General features: G+C 39.4%; 1 protein-coding gene across 1 annotated transcript in view; it reads right to left on the bottom strand.

The window, feature by feature from the left end:
* The window catches only part of LOC122794233 (N-acetyllactosaminide beta-1,3-N-acetylglucosaminyltransferase 2-like), an 803750-nt gene that overhangs the window by 742641 nt on the left and 38522 nt on the right, over positions 1 to 22587 (bottom strand). The gene's annotated exons all lie outside the window — the stretch shown is intronic.

The following is a 22587-nucleotide window of genomic DNA, read 5'->3' on the forward strand; positions in this document are numbered from 1 at the left end:
AAAGAGTTTTACAATGTGCTATAAAGTTAGTTTATCTCAGATAAGAGACAGGATGTCTAGGCTAGGGGCTTCTTTCTATTGTCTGGAAACAGAGGTAATTACAGGTTTCCAAGGTAATCGTTTTACGACCTTCAGTTTCAGGCACACTTCTAAAAGAGAACTGTCAGCTTCTGAGAGACAAGTATTTTTAACAGAGACACGTTAAAATTTAAGCTTCTGCTAGCCTGGGAACCTTAGGCAGAGGCGACAAGAATGATGTAATCTGAGATGATTCAGCAGTAATGTGTATTAACTATCTCAAAGAGAATGTCAGTACATTTTGTATTTTGTTCTGGATCTGACAACATCACCAGCACTTTGCCTTGCTCTGTAAGTTACTTAGAACTTAGTTTCTCTTGGAGATAGATAGGAATATAACAAGATTAGTTATATGTTTTTTTTTTATGCGCGACTGTCCTGCAATGTTGTTTTTAAGTATTTCCTGTGATTGTGAACTCTGTTGTCGCTGTGTTAATGAGTATTGCCTTGTGTTTATTTATTATTAAATATATCTAAACATTTTAATTGTGGCTGGTTTTGTGTAGAGATATATAAGGTCTTAGTGTACTTGCATGTATTTAGTGACACTGTATACGCCACTCCTAAATAGCTTTAGCCTTGGACACACTTACCATTTGGAGAATAGTAACATTGCACAGTAGAATTGGACACCCTTTGGTAAGGGCCTTTATAGCAGCTGATAAGGGTGGTTGGTGGCAGGTGCTACTACTATATAGTCTGGGCAGAAGGAGGCATAGCTAGTGAGTCTGTGCCAGCCTTACCCAGGAATGTCTGTGTGTTTGTATATAAATCAAACTTCAAAGCATATGTGTGTATGTGTATCAGCTACTTGGGCAGGGACACAAAGCACTGGTTGAACAGAGAAGGTGCTGGAGGTTTTTGACTTGACCACTTGGCTGAGATCTTAACCCTGTAGCTGTGCCAGTGGGGAGTCTTGTTGGAGATCTGGAGGGAGAAGGAGAAACCAGCCCCAGACTGACTATGATCTCTGTGTGCTCTTAAGGGAAAGTGGTGAGGACTGAGGCTCCTTGATTACTGGGCCAGAACACAGGTGTCATACCTTTAATTAAAAAATATATAACAAAGGCATGGTTCTGTTGTTTGGGGAAGATATGACCTTGTTTTCCAAGTTTGTGCCTGTCTTTGTAATAAAGGAGATTGTCATTCTCTGCTGAAATTTCTTGTGTGAAAGTTTTTGAGTACCTCAACAGTTATTATTGGGTCACAGATTAAAATAATAACTTGTACAGGTCCTACCTTTACTTCTTGCCTAAACTGAAACAAAACAAGTCTAGACAAAATCCCCTTTCTTACTGAAAAAGACATAAATTAACAGTATGAGAAGGCATTAAGGTGCAAGAAAAAGTGGCTGTGAAGTAGTTAAAAAGCCACATCATTTGCTGCTCATAACATGGCCAATAAAGAGCCCTTTATTCCTTCACTAAGAATCTGAGAGAATGTATTTTTTTAATTTTACAGAAGTTGGACATTTGAGATGTACATAGAGAAATTACTTATAATTCTGAGGCTGTATATGGAAGAAAATGACTTACTGCTGTTTGTTCATTATTCTTGCTTTGCAGGATTAATGGAATTTGTGTAAAGCAACTTGGAATGCTTCAATGTGTGGCTACTGTTTGTATGGAACAAAGTTGACAATCATTACATGCTCATCATTTTTATCACAATAAGGTGACCAAAGTACACACAGAAATGGCTATAACTGCTAGTTAGGGTGGTATCTCTCTGTGGATAAAAGTAACTGACAGACTGTCATTTCCTTGCTTAAGCATCACTGATCTGGCTTTACAAGGCTAGTGTGCATCTATACAAATGGACTGCTTTATTATTTTGACCATTATTTATCCACTTACAACAGTTTGACATCAGAGTTATACAAAGTAATATAATTGTAAAAAGTGAAATAACTGTACAAAAGAAACACAGATTTACGAAAATAAACATGTTAGCACATCCAATACCTGAACCTCATCAGAAAAAGATGCCCGGTCCCACGGTTATATACAAACGTATATGTCACACGACGTAATTCAGCACTCACAATTTAATGCTGCCATCTTCTTTTCAGATAAATTCGGTCCTGAAAAATGATAGCTTTCTACTTTTAGTTGCCACACAGCCTATCTAGATCTCGCCAAGGCTTTTGACACCACCCCCCACTCTGGAATTAGACAAACTCACTAAACTAGGTATAAATCCCTATGTCACAAGATGGGTTGCCAACTGGCTCACTGACCGAACCCACACTGTGAAAGTAGCAGACTCTAAATCCAACTTCAGACCAGTGGCAAGTGGAGTACCACAGGGTTCAGTCCTAGGTCCTCTCCTGTTTGCTATCTACTTCTCTGAAGTACAGGCTAACAAAGTTTGTAGATGACTGCAAACTAGGAGCCATAATCAAATCTCCTAACGATGTTGACATCCTACAAAAGGGCCTCACTGAGACAGATGCCTGGTGTCAAAGCCATTGCCTCAAGCTCAATGCCAAAAAGTGCATTGTCATCCCTTTTGGTAAAAACTCTGTACCCATGAACTACCACATAGGCGGTAGTCTACTTAACACCGAAAGTGTGATAAGAGACCTTGGGACCCAGGTGGACAGTAGTCTCTCCTTTGATAATCACATCGCCACAGTAGTCAGAAAATCCTTCTACGTGGCACACCTCATCACAAAAGGTTTCTCATCCAGGAAAAAAGAGGTCATTGTTCCCCTCTACTCATCACTCATTATACCCATTATAGAGTACAACGCCCCTTTTGGTATGTACCTCACAAGACATCTACAACAACTGGAAAGGCCGCAGAAATACCTCACAAAGAGGATTGCTGACCTCAAACAGATGCCCTACGCAAACATTCTAAAAAAACTGCAGCTTTACTCCGTCGCATACCGCCTACTCAGAGGTGATCTCTGCCTAACATACAAAGCTATGTCAAACCCAGAGCTGCTGGACATGCTCCACATAAAGAAATCCCAGTCCCTCAGAGCTACATGCTCTAGGGACCTCAACCTTATCACCACAATAAACAGAACATGCTGGAGGAATGGATTCCTGTCTCAGAGACTTCCCATACTCTGGAACAAACTACCTATCTATATCAAACAAAGCTCCTCATTAGCACTCCAAAATCTTGAAAATTGGATGGGAGATAAGAAATTCACCCCGCGGATCACTTCTGTGGCTCTGCTTGACAGGGGCACAGGAAAATATTTGTCTTGGGTGGCAAACGCCAGGGTACCATTTGGCTAGGCTTATATAAGCCCTAGGGCCAATAGCCTAGTACCTACCTATGAACCTATACATATTCCTTCCCCTCCAATTCATCTTCACCATCTAGTCTATTATTAAAATTCTTGACTTGGTCTATGATGCTGAAAGATAACTTAATTCTACACTTACAGGTGCAGGAACCCATATGCTTAGCTAAAGCATTACTTAAATCCAATCTATCTACTGCAAATAAATGTTCATAAATTCTAGAAGACCTGGCTTTCAAGGGAAGTGTCGCTATGAGGCTGTGTGACAGCATATGTCTGTGTGTAAAAAAAATATGACCAATTTTAAGAATAACAAGTTGGAAATAAATTCACTCCCTTTCCATCAGAAGCATCAGCATCTGACAAGTGACCATCTTTGACATCTTGGCAGAATCAAGATGTGCGAAAGTATCTGATCATTGGTACAGTGGTGCAGTGAGTAGCACTGTCATCTCATAGCATATTGCTCTGTTCTTAGCTGTGATTTTTTTTCTATGTGTTATGTGCAAGACCTCCCTGTGCCTGTGGGGGTTCATTCATGTGCTCTGGTTTCTTCCAACACCCCCAAAAACATCATGTATGTGAACTGAGGTTCCTCCAATTTGCTAGTAAGAAAGCATGCATCATGTGTGTGTGTGTGTGTGTGTGTGTGTGTGTGTGTGTGTGTGCATCCTGTGATTGGCACCACGTCACAGGCACTGGCAGTTTAAGTACACATATGTGGAAATAATCTATACATATTGTTATAGACCAGGTTTATTAGAGCTAATGTCAGTGTGTGTGTTCTTGTGTAAAAAATCAGTATAGTGTGTGACAGACCTGGCTTTCAAGGGCAGTGCCACTATGTGGCTGCATGTGTGTGTGTCAGTGACATTGTGTGTAAAAAAATAATATGACCATTTTACTTATCACAAGCATTTTTCTTCTCAGTTTACTGTGAACTTGATGTTGACTTTAAAATCCAAATTTATTTGTCTTTCAAAAATATTTTTTTTTAAGTTTTATTTGTAAACAAAGGTTTGGGGATGACTGATGGTGTGGTGAACAATCTGCATAAGTGATGTTTTATTACGAGGGTATCCCCACAAATGTTTAAGCCTTGCTGTTAGCGATTAGTGAATTGGACAACAGAACAGATATGGATGGAGATTGGTTGGTGGCTATGCCCATTGTGTTGTCATTAGACAGTCAATGAAGAATGTTAAGAACTGGCATATTTTAACTGGGACTGATGATGTGGCTTGTTGGGTTGGGAAGGAACCTTTGTTTATAAATAAAAAAAAAGACAGAAATTTAGAAATATATATATTTTTGAAGGGCAACTAAAGTTTGATTTCAGAGTCAAAAGTAAAGTAGGTACATTTAAATGTCTGAATTCATCTTTGTGCAAGGCTGATTTCTGAAAGCTCTAATTTTTATTGTGATGCAACAAAAAAAAATGTAGAGTTCCAAATTATTTTACATGTAAATCTGAGTTTGTGGTTTATTATGCACAGTGTCTTTCATGTGATCCCTATTAAGTCGGGATTGGGAAGACAGTTTAGAAAAGTATATGCAAACATCAATATGCTATTAAAAAAGAAATGGCAGGAATGCTTTGGCAAAACATTCTACGACCTGTAAAAATTTTAAGAAATGTGTTTTTATACTAGTTGATTTTGCTTCTAAAAAAATTTAATAGCAATAAAGAGGAATTGAGAGTTTTTAGAAATTAAATGGCAGATTATTTTGAATGCCTATGTAAGTGCAGGACTTAATAGAAATGTTAATTATGCAGCAGTGTTAAAATGAAATACAAAATAAGAAATGTAAATGATTTGGTCACCTGGTATTTATCATGTGATCATGCTGATGAGGTTAAAATGGTTGTTATGTGAGATATATTTATTCTGATGAAGATCTAGCAGATCTAGAAAGCATTTAATGTTTGGTTTATTTTAATAAACTAATTTAAGTCACTCCAGCCACTTGGATGGTTTCTCATTGTTCCCTTTCATTATTGGCTTTATTCAACCTTGTAGTCTCTGTTCACTGATTTTTGATTTATTTATTCTGTTTATTGACAAAACAAAGCACCCTCAACTACTATTCCAAGCTATGGATGCCCCATGAGTATTTTTCAGCATTTCTATAGCCTTCATATTTAAACTGTAAATTACTGCCTTACTTAAAACTTCCCTACTGCATGCTTTATGGAAAAAGGCTCATTAGTCCTTAATTGTACACAACAGAATTTTAACCATTAAGGACCTCTTGATGAAAATCACAAAGCAATTCTAAAGAACAAGCTCTAGCTTAAAATATCAATTAAATTGTGCAGTTCTGCCAGTCTATTGCAGCAAATCATCTGTACTTTAACAAATCATCTCAATGTACAATCAATGGACATTCAAATATGCATTGCAAGCTGTCCGTGACTGAAACCTGGCAGACTCTCTTTTCTCACATTAAGCTGCAAGAAAGTAGTACAATTGTCATTAAAAATGTATAATTTAAAAAAAAAAAAAAGTCAGTAGAGCCATTCAACAAAACAGCTCAAAATCAATGTCAATGCCACAACAAATAAAAAAGGTAAAAACATTTAATATGGGTGAACAATTCATGTGTGTAATCCTTTAATTCCTTTCACTAGGTAGGTATAGATTTATTGTAACTGTGGGCCATTGCAGTCTCTGTTGATATATCCTGCAGCTGTTGAAAGCAAATATCATTAAAAATGGGGGAAAAAAATCAAGATGCAAGACCAATTCAAGTACTACCTAAGAATCAACATAAATTAAAGCCACACCCACAACTCCTAGATGCAGCACCTGTGTAGGTGGCAATATTTATTTTATTTCTGTTCTTTCTTTCACCCCTGCTATTACTTACTAAGCTAGTTCTTGTATTCTACTTGCCTACACACTATATTAACTACTCAGTCACCTACCCCACACTCCCTTAACCATCTCACCTGCCAGTTTCACTATTACCAAATATCCCACTCACTCTTACTTTCTATCCTCCAACTGCCTAAAACTTAAATGTCCAACATACCTATCTTGTATGTTTCCCGCTGATGCTCATTGCTTTGCCATTACAAATTGCCACAGTTGCGCATGTCTTATGTTGATGCTTACCGTCTAGAAAATGAAACTTCCTACTCTTATTTTAATTTTGTTATGTTGCACTATCTTAACCATTGTTTTAACATTGTGTTGTGCTCTGTCACTACTTCGTAATTGTACTTATCAACATTAACTGTAACGGTAGCCTTTCTCTGTAAGACTTTGTTGAAAAGGGGTTATCAGCCAAGTCATACTACTGCATATAATAAAAACAAATTAATCACAATTTGTAATACTAGAATAATTAGCTAGACAACTTCTTGCCCATAGTAATCACAAACTGTGGGTTACAACAGTATAAAAAAGTCTTACTATCAACTATAACTAAAAAAAAGTGTAGAAAAGCACAGAATATTCTTCAGTTTGTTAACAAAACCACTAAAAGTCTTAACTAAAAGACCAGATTTCACCTTAGTTTCTTATAAAATGGCTGAAATGCAGTATTAGAGGCAGTAGCTACCACAATTGGGCAGAAAGGAGAATTATCTGCATCTTTGTGTATTTCTTCAGTCCAGAATGTGACAGCCAAAGGGGTTTGAAAAAAGAAAAAAAATAGCAACCTAAGATATTTTCAAACTGTTGTCAGTAAGGTCCTGTAAACAAAAATGTGAACTTGTTTATATGCAGCATCAGCTGCCGTCTTATTCACTGCCTTGTACAAAACTCATCAGACAAAAACACCAACATTCTGTCTTTGTAAACAACTTAGTCCATTAGGATCATCACTCCCTATGTCTGCTTCCATAATTCTGAATTTGTCATTTTTCTGCAAGCCTAAAGAAACAACTCACTCACTGGAAGTTAGATTAAAAACATTTTAAAAAGCTGAGAGATGGCTTTCCTAATCTGATTTTCACAAGTTGGCTCAAACATATTAAATGCATTAAGGAGACACACAAACTGTTTTATTTGTACTTCTACATTTCTACATCTGTCTTCAAAGTAGGTATGTACTGGCTTTATTCTCAGCTTTGAATGGATTTACTTTTTTACCTTTATTGTTAGAAATGAGCCAAAAATACAGTACTATGGACAACATTATTTGAATCTTTTTCATTAAATATGTTCACTATCCTCACTGTGGTTATTGAAGCACAGGATGTTTGTAACGTTACTAACTGACGTAAGTGCAGTATGTAGCATTATGGACTGTACTACTTGCTTTTAGTCAGTTGATTATGTCTAATGCACCCAAAGGCATTACAGTTATGGGGGCTACCCTACTATTATTATTGAAAACAAGACAAACAGTTTCTATAGTCAGTATTCCTTGCATCTGGACAGTCATACACATCTACTGTTCGATGTGCCACTGTGTTGCTAGGACTGTTTCACATGTTACTGAATTTTACTGTTGGAAGCAAGATGAAATACATTACTGGGCACAGCACTTAATGCATTTTTGTCAGTCAGACATGCCCGCACTGTTGTGCCACCTATGCATCTTGAGATTGTAGTTTGCTAATTTCGTTATTGGAAATGAAATAAAATACATTACACTTACCAGGAGTTTGTACTTTGTAGCAATGAAGCATGTGTATATGTGTAAAATGATACAGTACCAGAGATTCTACTTTCATCTCCTTGTCATTCAGACATGTACACTGTTTTTTAAGTAGTTTTTGTGCCTTCACAATTGTGCCTGCCAATCATTAATCAACCCCTTGATAAGGCCTATCCCACTTATTACCCAGTACTGCAAGGGTTGAAAGCCACCCAGGAGAAGCCATAATACAGGCAGCCACAAGGTTTGTTTTTGCCCTTATCATCCTAAACTGAAGGCATCTTTTATGATCTAACAACTTCCTGGTGGTGACATGGATACTGCAGGGAGCCACCTAAGCAAGGACCACCTATGCCCTACCTTTTGAATTCTCACTCCTTTATATGTGGCAGCAAGGGCTACTGTCATCAGCCTGGGTGGCCACAGCCCACATCTTCCCTGCACTGGGTAGCAGCTATAGGCAATGATTTACTTTTGCCTATAGCCACAGCTTAGCCATCCAGGACTCACCTCCCACCCCTCCTTCAGAATGGGCACACCCATTCCCCTGCCTGCCCCATCAATCACCTGATCCACTAGTTGAACCTAGTCTACCTGAGCTGTATTCAAGGCTTTATCCCTCTGTGACATCATGCAGACTTGCATTTTAGACAGTTGAATATGGGCTACTGGGGAAGAGTGGGTTCTTCCTTTCTGTTATTTTGAAGCAGGTTGAAATACATTATCATGGACAGTTTTTATTTTATTTGATCAGTCAAACATATGTAGTGTACTTGTATCCACTGTGGTAATCTTGGATTGGGGTTGCTGTTTCAGTGTGTCAATGATGGAAACCAGCCAAAATATATTGCCAAGTCCATTATATGAGTAGAAAGTCATGCTCACCATGTCCACAGGAGAGTAAGTCTACTGTGGGAAGGCTTGCTAAATATATGTCTGAAATAAGCTGAAATACATTACTATATGCAGCCCTACTCTCACTCTTAGTTGGATAGTCAGCCATATTCACTGTACCTACTCCAGAGTTGAAAGTTTTGATAATTGTGTGTGTGTTATTGTTAGAAAGAAACTTACAAATCATTACTCCAGCTCATATTTCCCTTACTTGGTCAGTCAGTCAGTCACAGTCAGTCAGTTATGTCCATGTTTAATTATAAGCAAGAAGTCAGTAGTTTTCTGGTTATCTTATTGTTATTTTATTTAATCATTCTTGACCAGGATAATCCCAGTAGAATAGTAGCCTCGTTTAAGGGGAGTCCCAAAGTGGTATGTATACTACTACTAGGGGATATTTGGCCAGGGCATCAGGGAACTTCCCCTATTCTTTTCAATAGGTGCACTATGACCTTTTACATTCAAGTGAGCTACTACCAACTCAAGCAGGTGGGACCTCCATTTAACATCTCATCCAAAGGACACCTTTAGTACTCTGCAACAAACTAAAATGCATTATTCTGGGCAAACATGTCTATTGTCCCTAGTGTCAGAGTGATGATCTGGACTGTAGTATTTGCTGCCTTTGTCTGCGAGGTAACCAGAAATGTTCCACTACAGATAAATGGCTTACATCTAGTTCATGACATGTCAGTGATAGTTATAAATATTAAAAATACCTGCATATCTAGTCCCCAATATCTCAATATTGCTATGCTCTGTATTAGGGACCCAGGTATAAGCTACAAGCTAATTACTTGAAATGCACCTTCCAAAAGTTACTGACAGATATAAAAAGTTATGGAAAATATATATTTTTTTATATTCACTGTAATAACAGTAAAGGAAATGGAAGTCACAGTACAAGTGTATTCCCATACAAGAATGAGGAGGCAGATGGAGAGGTGGGTAACAGGCACACAGATACAAATGTTTGTTTCATGGATTATGAATATCAGCAATAATTTTGTATCTGCATTAATATAATGGCATGACTAGTATGTCAGTGATGCTAAGTGAAGCGCTTTAGAAGCTGTAAGCGCTAACAAAGTATGTGTGATGTTGTAACATAGTAAATTTAGGATGATACTACCATGTGGCATAAGGTAAAACATGAGTTTTCATATTTCATGGAAGAAGACGATTAACCAATTAACAGATGGGTAGGTATCAGTGGAAATGTGATCACCTGAAACTGCAAAATGGTTGGGAAAAAATGACACCCAAAGCAAGTTACTAAGATGTAGGCCACTAAATAAATCTTTACACTGGTAATTATAAAGATTTACAATATTTGCATAATGACATTAATACCTCAAAAATGTTATGTTCTGCACTCAGGATAAAGATTCCCTCTACTAACCCGGCATGGATTATAAGTGAGCACAGTGAAACAGAGTAGCATGTTATCAATCAGAAGTTACTAATGACTCCTTATAAAGAACCATGGAAAAAATAACATTCTTCATATTTCATTTTATAAAACAGTGATGAAAAAGGTGGATAACATGTACACATCTAGAGATATATTATCAGTTATGGATATGCATAACAATGTTACATCTGCACAAGGACAAGACCCTGATTGTCATGTCAGTAATGTCAGGAGAAGGCCTGCAGAATTTGTACTCGGGGACAATGAAAGTACAATGTTGTGACATAACAGACTTTAAGACGACAAACATTTCTACACTGGAAAGGCCTCAGAAATACCTCACTAAAAGAATCACAGGCCTAAAGCAGATGCCCTACGCTGACCGCCTTAAAAAACTCCAGCTATACTCTGTCGCATATCGTCTACTCAGAGGCGATCTCTGCTTAACATACAAGGCCATGTCAAACCCAGAGCTGTTGGACATGCTACACTTAAAGAAATCCCAATCCCTCAGAGCTACACGCTCCAGAGATCTAAACCTTGTCATCACAATAAACAAAACATGCTGGAGGGATAGGTTCCTGACCCAGAGACTCCCCAGACTCTGGAACAGATTGCCCATACATGTCAAGCAGAGTGCCTCTTTGGACCTCTTCAAGAGGAACCTTGACGATTGGATGGGAGAAAGGAAATTCACCCCAGGGATCACGTCAGTCGCCCTGCTACACAGGGGTCCAGGAAAGTAAATAATGTGGGAAGAAATAGCCAGGGAATTGTTATGGCTAGGCTTGTATAGGCCCTAGGGCTGATAGCCTAGTACCAACCTATGAACCTATGGTATAATACAAGCTAGGAAATATACAGGATTGTAAATACTGATGACTTCTCAGTGGCAATTACAAATATTACTATTTGCACATTAATAATAGCATTTTGAGAATGGTAGGGTCTGCATTAGGCAGCAAGGAATCATCTGCAAGCTTACATGAATTAGTGTGTGCACACTGCAACAGTGTGACGTTTGTGTTCCACAAGTTACTGGTGATTATGAAAAATAATTGAAAATATGACATTTTTTTATATTCACTTTAATAATGAAGTAGTGGACTTGGAAACCTGCAAGGACAAGGCAGTAGTAAAAAATAAAGACAGTAAAAGGAGGTTGATAGCATGAATAAATATATAGATTAGATATTTATTGAAGCAGTTACAAATATAAGTAATAACATCATGACTGTTTGACTACCTGTAATCTATAGTCTAGTTTTAAGAGTACCTATAAGCTATATATCACAATATAATATAGCTAATCAGGCATATGAGAGAGGCCAAGTGTTTCTATCTTGCTTAGCTACAGAAAAATAGTAGTTAACACTGCATGGTGTTATGTGGGATCTTGGGACTGACTGAAGAATTTGACTTTTAGGTACATAGGTTGGTACTAGGCTATCAGCCCTAGGTCCTATACAAGCCTAGCCACAACAATTCCCTGGATATTTCTTCCCACAATATTTACCCCCCTGGACCCCTGTCTAGCAGGGCAACTGACGTGATCCCCGGGGTGAATTTCCTCTCCCCCATCCAATCAAGGTTCTTTCTGAAGAGGGCCAAGGAGGCACTCTGCTTGACATGTATGGGCAAGTCTATTCCAGAGTATGGGGAGTCTCTGGGTCAGGAACCTATCCCTCCAGCATGTTTTGTTCATTGTGATGACAAGGGTTAGATCCCTGGAGAGAGTGGCTCTAAGGGATTGGGATTTCTTTAAGTGGAGCATGTCCAATAGATCAGGGTTTGACATGGCCTTGTATGTTAAAGCAGAGATCTCCTCCGAGTAGACGATATGCCACAGAGTAAAGCTGGAGTTTTTTTTTTAGATGATCAGCATAGGGCATCTGCTTTAGGCCTGTGATTATTTTAGTGAGGTATTTCTGCATCCTTTCCAGCTGTTGCAGATGTCTTGTAAGGTACATAACAAATGGGGCATTGTATTCTATAATGGGTCTAATGAGGGATGAGTACAGTTGGACAATGACCTCCTTTTTTCTGGATGAAAAGCCCTTAGTGGTGAAGTGTGCCACATAGGATTTCCTGACTGTTGTGGCGATGTGGTTATCAAAGGTGAGACCACTATCCACCTGTATCCCCAAGTCTCTCATCACATTTTCAGTGTTTAGTGTACTTCCACCTATGTGGTAATTCATGGGTACATGTTTTTTCTGAAAGAGGAGAACTATACATTTCTTGGCATTAAGCTTGAGCCCATGGCTCTGGCACCAAGCATCTGTTTCTGTAAGGCCCTTTTGTAGAATATTCACATCATTCAGGGATTCAATAACGGCTCCCAGTTTGCAGTCATCTGTGAACTTTGTTAGCCAGAGTCCCATCAGAGAAGTAGATGCCAAACAAGAGCGGTCCCAGGACAGATTCCTGAGGTACTCTGCTTGTCACTTGTCTGGAACTGGATTTGGAGTCGGCTACTTTTACAGTCTGGGTTCTGTCAGTAAGCCAGTTGGCAACCCATCGAATGATGTAGGGATTTATGCCTAGCTTAGTAAGTTTATCTATGATTCCAGAGTGGGGGATGGCGTCGAAGGCCTTGGCGAGGTCCAGATAGGCGGTGTGGACTGCATTACCCTCGTCCACAGCTCTAGAGATTGATTCAAAGAAGTCAATCATGTTCAGGAGACAAGAACAGCCCTTCATGAACCCAAACTGGGTGGGGTCCAGTGTTTTGAAGGTTGCCAATGTCCAAGAGTTTGGCAAATATGCTCCTAAAAGGAATTTAAGGAGCAAATGGTAGATCTTCACTGTTTACTTATGTTCAGAACTAGCTAAAAAAATTGAAAGTGCTACCCACTTGATCAGCATGAGAACTGTGTTATTCATGACAGAATGACAAAACAAACACCTTAAATTTATGAAGAAATATGACAAATAAGTAACTCCTCACAGAAAAAAAAGTGCCAAAGAAATACAGCAGTAAACAAACTGGTAGTAGTTTTGAAAAATGAATATTTTGTTTCAGTGAAAGTCATAACTCAAACACAGAATGAAGAATTTTGCAGGAAAACAAAACATCACTCTCTTGGCTCCGGTTAACATCATGGATTAACTGCAGCTACTAAGCTTAAACACCATCTTGCTTGATTTACAGCTGACTTCTTCACCATGTCAGCCATTTTATGACTCTTTCTGACAGCATCACTGGCACATAAGGCCAATTTATCTGAAAACAATGACTGCAGTGATTCAATATTTACAATATTGTTTCTAGTCCTGCAGCAAGAAGTAAAGTGGTACAAACTGTAACTTTCCTGTATCTAGCAACAGATGATCCCTGGGATTCAGTAAACTCTGTCTAGGCTTAGTGCAAAGCCTACATGGAGTTTACATGTGTGCGTGGTAATGTGCGGTGAGCAGCAAAGTTAATTAAATATTCATGCCATGCACCGCATTTAAATGTAAATAAGGGCGGTTTCATGGCTGGCAACATGGTTTAACATACCAGTTTCCACAGCTCTCAATCTCTTAGTGCAAGAAATCTGTACAAAGCCCAGCATAATGGGGGGACAATGACCCAGACATAGGGACAGATTCTACAAATTTGCACGTTTAAACTTAGATATCTGCTAGAATAACAAGGTTTCTGATAAGATATATTTTCTGAAGGATTTGAAGTCTGAAACTTAAACATATATAAGTATTTAAAAGGTATCAGTCCTGAGATCATCCCAGTGATATGGCAGAAAAAAAAAACACAAACTTTATATGGAACAGACCAAAAGATAGAAGGCAAAATTCTGGAAATACTGCAAAAATCTGGACAGCTGAGAGTATGATATGTATATGGTCCAAACATAGTACAGGACAGTTTATACAGTGCAGAGTATTGTGAAATACCATTCCTGGCATTCTGTACCAATATTGTGTAAATGACCTGTAAGGGTACATGGACTGCCATGTAAAATAAACAGTCAAGGAAGGTGCGTGTATTGAATAGGGACACATTGTAGGAAAGAACACAGGAAAAGAGGAAAGGTGAAACAATCTAATGCACAGCAGACGAGGGCATATCAATGGAAGACCGCTGTAGCAGCAACTCTGCACAGTGAAAATGTGTATTACATAACTATCACACAAGGTGATTTTATTATTTATTTATTTATTTGCTGTTGGTTAACCAGGATGGTCCATTGGGCCAAGTGAACCCATTTTCAACGGAGTCCTGGGGAGAAAAGCTCCAACAAGAACACTTGTTACAGAGATTTATATTACATAACATAGAAGACACAGCAAGGTATCAACAAAAAATAATAATAGAGTGAAGTTATAACTAATATATATATATATATATATATATATATATATATATATATATATATTTTTTTTTATATAGAATAATTCAGGATGATAGATGATATTAAGAAATTAGATTGCGAGCAAAATATGGGTGGTGAAGGTAATGAGAATACAGGAAGTGGAGAATGCTTATGTGGGGAGGGAGCAGGAGCATTCCCATGTGAATGTTAGGTAGGAGTGAAGAAACTTTTTAAAGGTTGGTGATATAACAATAAGGAAGATGTCTGTGTGAGATAAGCATCCTTACACGAACAATGCAGAGGACATCTATCAGGGATATTATATACAACTGGGTAGGATGCATTTTGTGACGCCGTACAAACTGATTTGCCTGAAAATTAGTGTAATCTCAGCAGAGGTATCCAGCAAGTGGGACATAGGCAAAGGCTCATGGGCAACATTACAAGAAGCATGCACAATCATGGACAATATCAGAATAATACCACCAGTAATCCTAGGTCTCTATCACAACATATGTGATTTAGATTGATCAGAGACAGTTCTGCACAAACACACTTGTACAACTACTATGACATGTCTGCACTCTATGAGGCTAATTACACACACTGTTCTAACACTGTAACATCTGCTGGAGGTGTTAGGAGGGACACTGCTTTACCTGTACGTTGCATTATGATCAATACAGGCTAGCTGACTGCTGTGTATTGTACATATATATATATATATATATATATATATATATATATATATATACACATATATACATATATACATACATACATACACACACATCTACATATGTATGGCACAATCCACACTGTCACAAATGTTACCCATGCCATCAATGTTGTCAAACAGCTATGTATGTACTGTGTGCATCACCAGAACAGGTATTACAGATGCGCCTGGTGTAACAACTTGATAGACTTCCCAACCATCAGACAGTAATGTTTATGCCACAAAAAGAATACCTAGGTATGGCCAATAAGATGTGCGGCAACTTACTGTGGCAAAGGTGGTATCATTCAGTTACACATCACTAGAAGATGTGTTGGAAGGTAGAAGAAGAAGGGTGCATTTATTCAATTTGTGGTGTGATGAAGACCGTGAACTATGGCGGTACTATGGCCTGTGATGTGGATGTCCTTCACATAGTCAATAGTTGTGTTACATCCAAGGGGGTAGTCAGAACTGTGGCCACATGTTGGTGGATGTTCACGGATCATCTACCCCAGGAAACAGGTCATATACCTACTGGTCTGACTACAGGGTGTGATGTCTACATTACACTTGGGTTGTGTGTTTGCCTGACGTAACAAATCCCATCATCTTTTTGTGTTACTTGAGGTGTTGTCACTGCTGTGGCAGAAATCTTTGGTGTTAGTTGATTTTGTCTGTATTATACTAATGTCACAGTTGGAGTCAATGATTGGCCACAATCTGTAGCCCTTCAGACAGCTGTATGAACATAGGATGTGTATGTCATTTGTGATGTTTGTGATCTACACAATGGACAGGAAAGGGCCTAGCAGACAGCCCTGATGTACGAACCTGAGATATGATTCACTTCACACATTCCAACATATTTCAATGACACATGTAATACGCAGGTATTTTCCACTTGGTGATATAGACATCTGACATTGTTGAGTGAATACCTCAGTGCGAATTTGTGTCAAATGCCTTTGGCTTGTCAAGTTCAAAAGGATGATAGTGTTGTCGTCATGCATGCCCTTGATGACCTCATTCAGGACAGCTAGGATATTACTAGTGTCTATTTAGTTAAAGGTCCACGATGACATGCTGGTCTACCTCACAGATGAGTTGAGTCAGGATGTGTTTATACACACATGCATCAAGTGCTGATCCCCACAACTCACGTGGATGCATGTTGATGTATACCCTGCTACAGGAACATAGTCTGTTTGGAGTGTGTGTTGGAGTGTGTATTCAACCATGTCAGGAAGATGTATTTGCTGAGTCACCCAATAGCCAATCTGTGATGCTTGTCACAGCCCTTGGATTTTGTGCAATAGGCAGTGCATACTGGCTATCCTAGTCTAGGCTAGGATTTGGACACAATCCACATGCAGGTATCATTGAGAAACTCTCCCAGCTGGGGATTAACCCTTACATCCCTAGACGGGTAACCAATTGGCTCACTGACAGAACACATACTGTGAAAGTTGATGAATCAACCTGTACCAGTAGAGCTGTCACCACTGGCATATCCCAGGGATCTGTGCTTGGCCCATTACTGTTTGGAATCCATTTCTCGACAGTTCAGGCTCAGGTATATGGTCTTTGGCTTACAGTGTTTTCTGATTCTTGCATACTGCATGCAATCACTGAGTCCACCTACGATGATAACATACTACAGGATGGGGGTAATTGAGACAAATGATTGGTGATGATGCCAAAAGGTCTACAAATAAATGCAAAAATATGTCTTTATTTTGCCATTCTGCAAAGTGAAATTCCCTTCTAGTTACCGTACTGACAACGGTCCCACTATGCTGAAACCCAGTGATGCAAGCAGTGGGAATACAAGTAGATAGCAATCTGAACTTCAACCACCAAGTGTTCATACACATATTAAAAGCCTATGTTGTGCACATCATAAGTCATGCCATCATATTCACATCCGAGGATTATATTAAAGCACTGTACTCGAACCTCATCAGAACACCAATATAGTATAATGCTTTCTTTTGCATGTACCTCACCAGACACATGCAACAGCTGCAGACACCACAAATGTTTCTCACCAAGAAAACACAGGGCCTACAAACCATCCCATGATGTATGTGCATAAACAGAAAGCCATGTCACTGTAATCTGGATTGTATAGTATGAGGTGTCTCTGACCCTGTCTTGGTTGTAATAGTGCACATCCACAAATCAGATACAGCTAACGAGGAGAATATGGTAATAGCAGTGTCCCACATGGTGTAAAAGGCTCTTTGTAATGTCAAGCAAGATCACAAACACACACACACCCCAGTTAAATGGAGTGAGAATAGAACCTTTACAACTGTGTATTTAATGCAAGTGCCACAGCTCAAATTTGACTTGGAATGTGTCACACAACAATTTGTAGCCGACATCAACAGTGTGTGGTGAGGAGAATATTGTATAACAAGTGTCCGACATGCTGCTGTAAAAGCCCCCCCTTTAATGTCAAGCAAGTGCACGCGCACACACACACACACACACACACACACACACACACACACACACACACACACACACACACACACACCAGTTGAATGAAGTGAGAATGAAAGCCTAAGTACACAGCTCACTATTTTATGCAAGTGCCATGGCACAAGTCTGACTTTTACAAGGCTGCAGGACAACTTATAGTGGATGACATCAGCAGTGCATGTTGGAGAGAAAATGTTGGGAGGCCTGCCACACACAGGGTGAATTAATGATTATCCATCCACTTGTCAGGGTTGTGCTTGAATAAGGTAATTGAAGAGCAGTGACTCACATGCAGTGGGAGACTATTACAGAGGAGTGTCAATCGCTGGGAGATATAGCTGTCTCTCCAGTATATTCTGTTTATGTCACAGGCTAGGTTGAGATCACTGCAGCAATTTATTCTTGTCTCATTTGATTTGCAGATGTTCAGCATTTCTAGTACGGCGGGGTCTGTGACTGCTCTGTAGGCCAGGCACAGGTTGCCACTCAGCAGCCCGTATGATGCCGAGTAGAGTGAGTGGTCTTTCCATGTATGTCATGTTTTAGAGGTCCTGGATTCTGCTGGTCAGAAACCTCTACATTTTTGCCAGCTGTTGCAGGTGTCTGGTGAGGTACATACAGAAAAGAGCAGTGTAGTCAATTAGTGGTCTGATATAGATCAAGTACAGTGGAGCAGTGACCTCCCTGGTCTTGGATGAGATGCCCTTATTTATGAGGTGCGCAATGTAGAATGTGTGTCTTACCACCATGGACACACAGTGATTGAAGTTTAGATTGCTATCAACCTGTGTTTCCAAGTCTTGCACCACTGAGTTTGAGCTTAGAGGGGTGCTGTGTGTATCATAATTAGCAGGGGTACTTCTTTGGCAAAGGGGACAATGAGGCATTTTTTTGCATTAAATTTCAGTGTGCTTGGCACCAATCATTTGTCTGTGTAAGCCCTTTCTGTAATATGTTGACATCACTAGGGGACTCTATATGATTGGGCCCAGCTGACAGTAACCTGCAAACTTTGTAAGCCACAGGCCATCTACCTTCCCTAGACTTCAGAGAAATAGTTTCCAAACAGTAGAAGGCCCAACACAGATCATATTGGTACTCCACTGGTAACTGGTCTACTGGTGGATGTGGACTACCAAACTTTGACAGTGTGCATTCTGTCAGTGAGTTAGCTGACTACCCACCTAGTAATGTATGGCTTAATCCCCAGATGGGACATTTTCTCCAAGATACCTGAATGGGGGCTTGTGTCAAAAGCCTTGGCTAAATCAACATAGTTGGCATGTCCTGTTTTCCATCATCTAGGGCTTTGGGAACATTATCAAAGAAATCCACTAGGTTTAATAAGCAAGATCTACCCTTGACAAAACCAAAATGAGTCAAATCAAGAGTGTTGAAGGTCACCTATGTCCCCGTGGATAAGGTTAATGATGACTCTTTCCATAACCTTGCAGATAAGGCTGATTAAGCTTATTGGTCAATAGTTCCCGGGTCAGCTGATGATGTGTAGGCATGTTCAACTGTGAAGATATTTCTAGTGCTGCATGGTACCGGATTGATGTGCACTGCAGCTCACATAACATTTGATATTAATTTATGTAGTGTAGTTGATATACGTGTGAAAAAGTACTGAGCCACCAGGGTTACAGTGCATCGGGGGAGGCAACACATGGCTGTATTTTAAATACATGACATATTATTAGACAAGGCCTTCAGTTTCCACATGTAGTTTCATGACAAAGAGTAAATTGACTATAAACAGCACTAATGCATGCTAATATTTACTCTATATGGCGCAGTGGCGAGCAGTGGGCTTGTATGAAGGTTAGCAAAGTCTTTGTGCATGCCAGATACAAATTTCCATTAATTTCCCTGTTTGCACCTAGTTAAGCAGTGCCCAAAAGTAAGCTGCATTGCTAAAAGTCTGAGAGTTAGTACCGAGTCTATGAAACACACCTGCTGCTTAGGTAATTCTGTGGCAGCAGGTGTAAATGCATTTTGAGCCCAGATGATACCGGGTGCGAGTCCAGGTGTACGTAATACTTTTAAATAAACAGTGATAATGCAACAACATTATGGTTTATAGTATACTCAGCATATGTGACTGTGTGTGTGAATGTAGTGCAGTAGAGTTAATCTGCTTTGTGCAGAAGTAACCACAGCACTGTAGAGCCACTCGCCATCGCTTGGTATTGGTGCACAATCCAAAACTCCACACAAATATACAGGCCAAAAAGTGAAGGAATTGACTGCTTTTTCTGTACTTGTGTGTTGTGTGTCATTCTATTTCTTGACCAGATTTTAAGTGTTAAATGGGGAAGATAGGAAAGTGATGAAATGTGGAGCAAGTGGGGTGGGGACAAAGGGAAAGCAATACAGGAATGTGCAGGAGAGAGGTAGGAAAAAAAAACACGGCTATCCATTTCTTCAATTGTAAAAACTAATAACATGTGGGAATGTTAGCTGAATTTGGACTATCACTACGACAGAGGGGGTGACAAGAACATATTTGTGTTGTATAGCCAATTGGACTGAATCAAGTGTGTCAAGACATGTGTGAAATGGAGAGTTATTTATGGGATGATATTTTTTGTGGGATAGGTGTTCATTTTTTTTTTTAAATTCAGTAAAAGGAAATGCTGGGTAAGGAACATATGTATTTCTGGGTAACATAAGTTGGGTAGGCGAGGAAGCAAATGCAAACAAACAAGACAGGACACAGGGATGGGGAGGTACACAAAGGTTTGGGGACACCATGACTGGGGTGATGGAGGGGGCAACACATGCTCATGCCCATCAAATTTGAAGACGGGGACAAATGAGTCCTCACCCACTGTACTGTCTTCACTGTCCCCTTACTCTGCTGGTGGCTGGAGTGCTTGACATCTCCTCTTATGTACCATGAGGGAGAGCAGCCTCTCTGGCATAGGTGTACACCAATAGTGCGGTGCATGACCCTACGCACCAACCCTGGCATCTCCCGTACATCAATAGTGAGGTGCATGACCCTACACACCAACCCTGGCATCTCCCAGTTTGTGATGAAATCCCCACCTCCGCCATTGCTTTTGGAAGGTACCACTGCACCAGCTGCCAAGAAAGTACTACCCTATGGTGCAGGTAGTGCAAAGGCAGCAGAGGCAGTGCTGCCAGATTGGGTCCCAGACATGCTGGGCATCAGTGCTGGAGCCAGTGGAGTGAGGGGTGCTGTGTAGCATTTAGTGATTTGGTACACATTTTGACGGCACATAATAGAAAATAAAAAAGAGAGACAAGGGTAGGGGTGAGAGAAAAAAAAAAAAAAGAGATAAAATTAGTACAATCATGTGACATACAATGCATCAACACAACTATACAACAACTTTATCTGAAATATTACAGTTAAGTATATGTCTTAACAAATACACACTATAATTACAGAATGCCTGAACGTAATCCTTGAAATGTGCATCTATTGCACATATGCATGTTCCAGTTATACAGATTATAGTTACTAGCAGGGCATTTATGCCATTGTATAGAGTTTAATGTAATGTAAATATTATTAAAGAAATGCAATACTGTTGATTGTGACTCTGGTATTTCAATGCAGAACCTCTGACTACAGTCTTATATATGTCTCCTAAAATTGGTTTGTGCTACTGACTAATGCAAACATACTTGCTTTTACAGTTAGGACATGCATGTACAATTTGCTACAACTATATAAAAAAATCTATCTTTAACTTTTAAAGATACAATAATACTTCTCTTGTGCTGCATACATACCACTTTTGGACTCTATGCCTACATTAGCTGGGGAAAGAACAGAACAGCATTATGCATACCAGTCTTGCCTATATTTAGTTTTCTAAGCATTACAAATACTCTTTTCTTTTCATACTTACCATAGCTGTGGATGTCCACAGTTTCAAATTCAGTCAACCAACAGTTACGGGTATCAATTCTGTGCCTGTGTAGGTCATTAAAACGTTGCCTACACTGTTCTCCATGATTTTTATAGCGTGGGATTCAAACCTAGACATAAGGGACAAAACATTTTCTTCCACAGTGTTGAATCTGTATCTTTGCCACAGAAGAAGTGCTGCTCAGACATACTCAAAAATCATTCAGAAATACAGCGGACAGTTTGAGGTGTTACACATGTATGTGTGTGACCTGAAAAGGTTCTTGTATACATAACCAGTTGTGCATGCCTCTTATTTAATTGTGAAAGCCATCCAAGTCCAGATAGTAGAATTATACTTAGGGAAATATAATAGCCAGTATACCACTAGTCCTACATCTGAATACACACCAATTGTGTCTTATCCCACATACGTACAACTGATATCAGCTTCACCATCTAAAGTGTTGTGAGAGTGAATATAATGGGAATGGAATAACAGTAAAAATGTCTAGAATGTCCTGTATTAGGACCCAGGACCATGTGTATGATTACACCTGTTGCCACAAGAATGTTGAAATAATACTTGTCTATTTTACAGTTCATTGTTATAAACTGCACTGTGACAGCAATAAAAATAGGTTGTACACACTGTACTAGAACCCAGGACCATCTGTACTCTAGCCTACACTTAAACCTGCTGCCACAGGACTAGTGACATGACATTTGCATAAATTCTTACTCATTCTTCAGTTCTCCATGTTAACTGCCATGCAACGCCATGTGTTTGTGCAGTGCCCAAAATAATTAAATGAATGCATCTGTTTTCAATTACTGGCTGTCTGCAGGTGTGCAATGACTGCAAGTGTTGGTGAACCTTGCTAGCTGCCACACAAAGCCACTAAGCGGCGTTGC

This window comes from Protopterus annectens, chromosome 1.part0 (genome assembly GCF_019279795.1).
Source record: "Protopterus annectens isolate FY-2018-M chromosome 1.part0, PAN1.0, whole genome shotgun sequence".
Classification (NCBI taxonomy): domain Eukaryota; kingdom Metazoa; phylum Chordata; order Ceratodontiformes; family Protopteridae; genus Protopterus; species Protopterus annectens.